At 37.5% G+C, this 6,000-nt stretch overlaps 1 protein-coding gene across 1 annotated transcript in view; it reads left to right on the top strand.

Moving 5' to 3' along the window:
* The window catches only part of LOC107040167 (DNA N6-methyl adenine demethylase), a 101,474-nt gene that overhangs the window by 52,676 nt on the left and 42,798 nt on the right, over positions 1 to 6,000 (top strand). The gene's annotated exons all lie outside the window — the stretch shown is intronic.

The raw sequence follows: 6,000 nt of genomic DNA, 5'->3' as shown, positions 1-6,000 counted from the left end.
CCCTTTCCCCCCCCCCCCCGCCTCCAACCGAACCCCAGAAGGACCCGAGGGTGAGAGGGTGTAACCCGGAAGCGGCGTGGGGTCTGTACCGGGTGGTTTCGTATAGTTGAGAGGCACTTGAACGCCCGCCGATGTTTACGATCATCCCTTTTTGCACATTTCTCGTGTTTATCCCCCACCTGCGTACAAAAAACAACCCCATCCCCACAACTCCAATGATCCTTATACTTTTTCGGTCTGCATATGCATTTTTTTCAATTAAAAACGAGTGGGAAATTATTTTTAGATTAATATATTCTAGTTTTTTTGATAATCAATTAGCAGTTTGCTTCAGAATGATCATTTTGCACATCGTCTGCTTCAGTAATATACAATTCATCGTTTTATATAATTTGATTAAATTCTATGAAATTTCTTCTGCAACCATTTTTGTTGGGTTTTTAATTTAATTCAACATTTGATTGCAATTTCAAATATGAAATAATATATATCTATAGCGGAGAGTGGGGTAAAACGGTCCCTTTTGATTTTTTCAAAAATGATAACAGCTCATTCAATTTTACATAAAATGAAATAATTTTTTTCCATGGGAACTACACTTCTTCCCCTTTAGAGTGAGCCTAGACTGATCTCAATTAATTAATTTGTTTCTGAGTTATGAGTACCACAAAAAAAGTCAAAAGGGACTGTTTTACCCCACTCTCCCTTACCATCGATTTAATCCATGAAAGTGAAGTCGAAGTAGGTCGGTTACATGATAATTGAATTAATTTTGTTTCTTTTTTTTATTCGAATAATCAGTGCAAGTAGAAATCAATAACTTTTAAATGCTGTGAGAATAATTTCGGAAATTCTTTTATAAATCGAGCGGAAGAACGATGCTATCTGCTACGGAATTAATTTGAAACATCATATTTGAAGTAACCATGAGACAGTACACTTTCAGAACAATTTCCAAAAAAATCTAAATTTACAAAAATCATCGTAAAAATTAAACCAACGAATATAGGTGTCATAACGATCTTTTAGTTTCGACAGAGTGGCTTAAAAACTAATATTTTCAGCTATCATTTCATGAATTTAGAGCATGATATCCAAAGGTATCCTCGGAGTTGTAATTTTTATAAAAAACAAAATTTTTGACAATTATTCTAACAATCAAAACAACGATTACAGCTATTGCCTTCGACACCGAAAGAATTTTTTAAGTCATCCAATGAATTCAGGACATTTTTCTTTGAGTTACGGCGCGCCACCTGATTTTAAAACAAATTCAAAAATTCAAAAATATAATATATGTATTAAACTTTAATTAATGTCGATGGATAGGGCTGAACAATCCGCAAAAAATGCGAAACTTGAATTAGAACGATTAAAATGCTTCCATTCAGAAGCAAAAAAATCCACTTTCAAGAGCGGAAGCAATATTTCTGCAAAAACAGCATCACCTAGAAAATGGTAGAAAAATTTTGATGAAACTCCCCATCCACTTTCATAACGTCTCAATTCTTTCATCTCATTTTCAAGACAAAGTAGACAATAAAATTGAATGTAGAGTCTTGACGTTGGCTGTACAGAGGAGTTTGAGAACTGATATTAAACAAGGCGCTATTGATCGATGCGTGGTGCGCCTGACTGTTCGGCACCCGCCATGTTTAAAATTTTCTCCCTCAGGTTTACCCACCCCCATCACCCCCCAGTTCGCAGTCTCCCGGCGGTTGGATGGTACGACTAGATATTCAAGTGGTGCATTTTCCCGAAAGACGAGAAAAAAGGAATTGAGTGGCCCCTTTAATAACCTCACCTCTTCATCATACCCTTGGTAGGAAAAAATAGAGACGGAGGAAATGCTCAACGGTTTTGCTCATTTTTTCCCCCCCGTCCGTTTCTTATTTTTTACGGCGATGGCGCCCGTCTGGCTGTCACTCGTTTTTTTATATCGAATGCTACGTGTGCTTTGAGCCTTCTGATTTCACTGTCGTACGTGGAATTGTGGACCCGGAGACACGTAGAGGGTCGCACGACCTTGTGCGGCGTTGGGTCTCCAGAGGGGGACGCGCAGGGAAGCCTTTTCCCGATCCCGTTGGCGCCAACTATTTATGGATATCCCTGTGCATGAAATGCCACCGCGTATACACCTGTCTTAGCCCACCCTTCGCTCCTGCTAGGGCGCTATTATTGACATTTCGGGGAAACGTGGTCTATTTATTCATTGATGCTCGTCCCTTTTCATGCGAGTTTTTTTTTACGTCGAAGGCTCGGGGGATATTTCTCTGTTTTTATTCTCATTTTTGTCCGGGCTGAATAAATCTTGGAAGTCTACTAATTTATGTGGAGAATCTTTATTGGAAAATGAAAAATTCAATTCGTCGAGGCAACATTGTTAGCAATTTTGGGATTAAAGGGAATTTCGTCGTTGAGAGTTCAGAATGTTATGAGTAAATCAATGAAGACTGTGAATTTCAGTGGAATTACTCCCGAAAATTCACAGGAATCAGGAAAAATTAGGAATTCAATTCAACATTGTTTGGAAATTCAACCAAGTTGGAGAATCCTAGTCATCCTGCTGCCTAGAAATTTGACATTTTATTAAATTTTCAGTGGAGTCAGAAATTTCAGATCTTCCCCTAAATTACATTCAATGTCACTTCCCTGAAAAATCAGGGACATATTTTTTTGGATTATTAATTAATTCAACATTTTTCTAGATTTGGTACAGAATATTCTTGTTTTGATTGGAAATTCTAGTTACTTAGAAAACCCAAGTCCTCCTGGACCTGAAAATGAGGAATTTCATTGAATTTTTAGTGAATTCCCAAATTTCATGACTTTTCCCCGTAAATCGAATTCACTGTCACTTTCCGGAAAATCACTAAGAATTTTTCTTTTCGTATACCCTTTCGGTTTTTTACGATTTGCTCCCTTCCCACCCCCCAACCGCCTGTGTATCGCATTCGCCGAAGAACAAGGGGAAACCTCACTTGAGGGAAAAACCTGCCCAGGTATAGTCGTCTCTCGTGGGACTCCCGCTCGACAATGAAACTGTCTGATTTAGAGTGTCACGAAATTTATAACACTCTAAATCAGATCCCCCCCTTCCTCGTATGCCAATCCCACATTCTAACAATAGCCACCGCCATCGATACTCCTGAAAATCACTATTTAACTATTGATGAAATTTCATTTATTTTCTAACATTCTGAAAAATTTTTAGCTGAAAAGGAATTTCAAGGAATTTCGTTATTGAGAGTTTGAAATTTGATAGATAAATCAATGGGAACTGTGAATTTCAGTTTGATTATTCCTGAAAATTCATAGAACTCAGGAAAAATCAGGGATATATTTATTTGGATTTTCAATTAATTGAGAATTTAGCATAATTTGGTACGGAATATTCATGCTTTGATTGAGAATTCTAGTAAGTTGGAGAATCCAAGTCCTCCTGTTGCCTAAAAATTAGAAATTTTATTGAATTTTCTGTGAAATCCAATATTTCATGATTTTTTCCCTGAATCGAATTCAATGCCACTTTCCTGAAAATCACTATTAAACTGTTCATGAAATTTCATTAATTTTCTAACAGTGAAAAATGAAAGTTTTAGTCATCGAGACAACACTGTTAGAATCTTTTTACTGAAAACGAATTTCAAGGAATTTCGGGGTTGAGAGTTCAAAATTTTATGAATGAATGAATGCACAAAGAGAAACTCTCTCGACAATTTCTAGTGCTAGCACAGGAAAAAAACCCCAAAGTGACGGTTAGGGAAACATTCCAGTGCCGACGCTGGAAATTTCGTTTTGATATGCAATTCCCCCGGAAATTTTATCAGAAAATGGCATTAGAATTTTTCATAGTCGTCGGATTGAGATTTTCTCCAGTACCAGCACTAGAATTTTTCTCCAGAATTTCTCTCCGTGTGTAAACTGTAAATTTCAGTTCAATTACGCCTGAAAAGTCATAAAAATCAGGCAAAATCAGTTATACATTTGTTTTATTTTCAATTGCTTCAAAAATTTGCTTTTGGTACCGAGTATTCATGTTTTGCTTTGAACTTATCGAAAGTTGGAGAATCCCAGTCCGCCTGCTGCCTAAAAATTCGTAATTTCATTAAATTTTCCCCTAAATAAAATTAAATCTCACTTCCCTAAAAATCCTTATCAAACCGTCTACGAAATTTCATTTCTTTTCTCACACTGCATCGTCATTTAATTCTCAAGAAAACTGCCGCATTGTATAATTCCAATTTTTTTCAAACAGTATTAAAATAGAATAAAATCATTAAAAAACGAGAAGGAAACTCGCCCCGTCATTACTGCGTTTATCCTACGATTTACGATATATTTTTCTAACGAGGTTGCGCAACACGAGACAAAAAAATTTAATGAGTAGATTCACCGAGCCGTACTCTCATTACGTCTCGTACCATTTATTATGGTAAGTAGATGTGACGCATATCCCCAATCCATCAACCTCCCATTGAGTCCAATGTTACAAAGTAATACGACAAGTTATGCGACTCTCCATCGCTTTATCGAACAATAGAAGTGATATATATTGCTCCAACTGTATGATACCCCCTGCACGTGTCCATTTTCGTTCACGTGCGCGATTCCGTTTTATGTTCAATTGAGTCGATAAAGGCTTCGATACTATCACAATACTCAATCACTTTTATCTTCTCTCTCTCTGTTTCAACAAAGAATTTTTTCAATTCATTTTTCACCAGCTTCCACTTCATTTCATTCGCTATTTTAATCAACGGAGAATCGTTAGAGGTGCAGCGGGGGCTGAGGGGATGGGGAAAGAAACCAATTTATAATCCTCAAAAGTTAGATTAAATTAAAACACGAGACAGAAGTACTTGCGTAAAGAATTAAGGGGGTAAGAGTGCAATGTGTAATTTCATTTTGGCCTAGCGACTGACTCCAGGCCAAAACTGCCGGCGATACTGGAGAATGTTGGGATGGGGGTGGTAGGTGTGGGGGAAATTTTATGCGTTCGTAAATCGCGTGTAGCTCTTGTGTACTTGTGCTCGTTTTGCGTCTGGCTTTTGCAAATACCGGGGGGATATACAGCTGGTCCAACTGCCTGTATGAATTCTCACTGGCTCACTAATGAATGTCAAAGCTTACTTGGTTTATGGGACGTTAATGTTGTTTCCTTTCTAGTTTACTTTTTATTAGGTACGTTTTAGTGGGCTGTTAGGATATTACTTCGGAAATTTCGATTAAAACTCGACCGGACATTTTCAACAGTGGTTATTTCACGCCTAATTCATGTACGTGTTGTTTATTTATGTAAATTATTATTATTATTTATTTTTTAATATCCTAAGGACTAGATTTTTTGTCTGAATCGTTTAAATACTTCTAGTACTTCTAGTTTACTCAACTGAATTACTTTGATAATAAAAAAGTACAGTAGAGGCTTCGTATAAGATACCTTAGGGACTGTAGGAGAGTGGAATTCCGGGAACTCCTATGCCCCCACTACCCGCGCCCATAGAGAGGAGAAAAATGGGGTTCAGTGGGTTTCAAATAAGATACCTCGTTCGTTGCGCCCGAATTCAATGAAATTTTCATTTTTATTGAGTGAATATCGATGACTAATCAATTTATGTGTTTAATGTTTTGAATTTGTATCGTCCGCGTTCCCGTTTCTCTCTAAACATAACCCCGCGTGATAGAATGGCAGCTGATGTTGGGGGATTGTTGATGGACTCGAGAATAATCACAGACGAAAAATTACGATTTTTCGATGGGAAAAGTGAAAGAAAATTCGATGTACATTTCCATTACTTGAAAAAAGTGGTGTGACCCTCCCTTAAGGTCATTAGAGCCTCATGATCACTTCGTTTGTCCCTCCCGTTTGACCCTTAACACCGTTTGATCTTTATAACTACTCTCTTAGCGTTGAAAAACGACCGGCGCCATAGGTATCTTATAAGAAGCCTACGGAACATAAACATTCGGGACGCGATAAAAGTGCCGAGAGTGGGG

The sequence above is a fragment of the Diachasma alloeum genome, unplaced genomic scaffold, assembly GCF_001412515.2.
Source record: "Diachasma alloeum isolate Michigan unplaced genomic scaffold, Dall2.0 Dall_scaffold_00325, whole genome shotgun sequence".
Taxonomy (NCBI): Eukaryota; Metazoa; Arthropoda; class Insecta; order Hymenoptera; family Braconidae; genus Diachasma; species Diachasma alloeum.
This window is presented reverse-complemented; position numbering and strand designations above follow the sequence as displayed.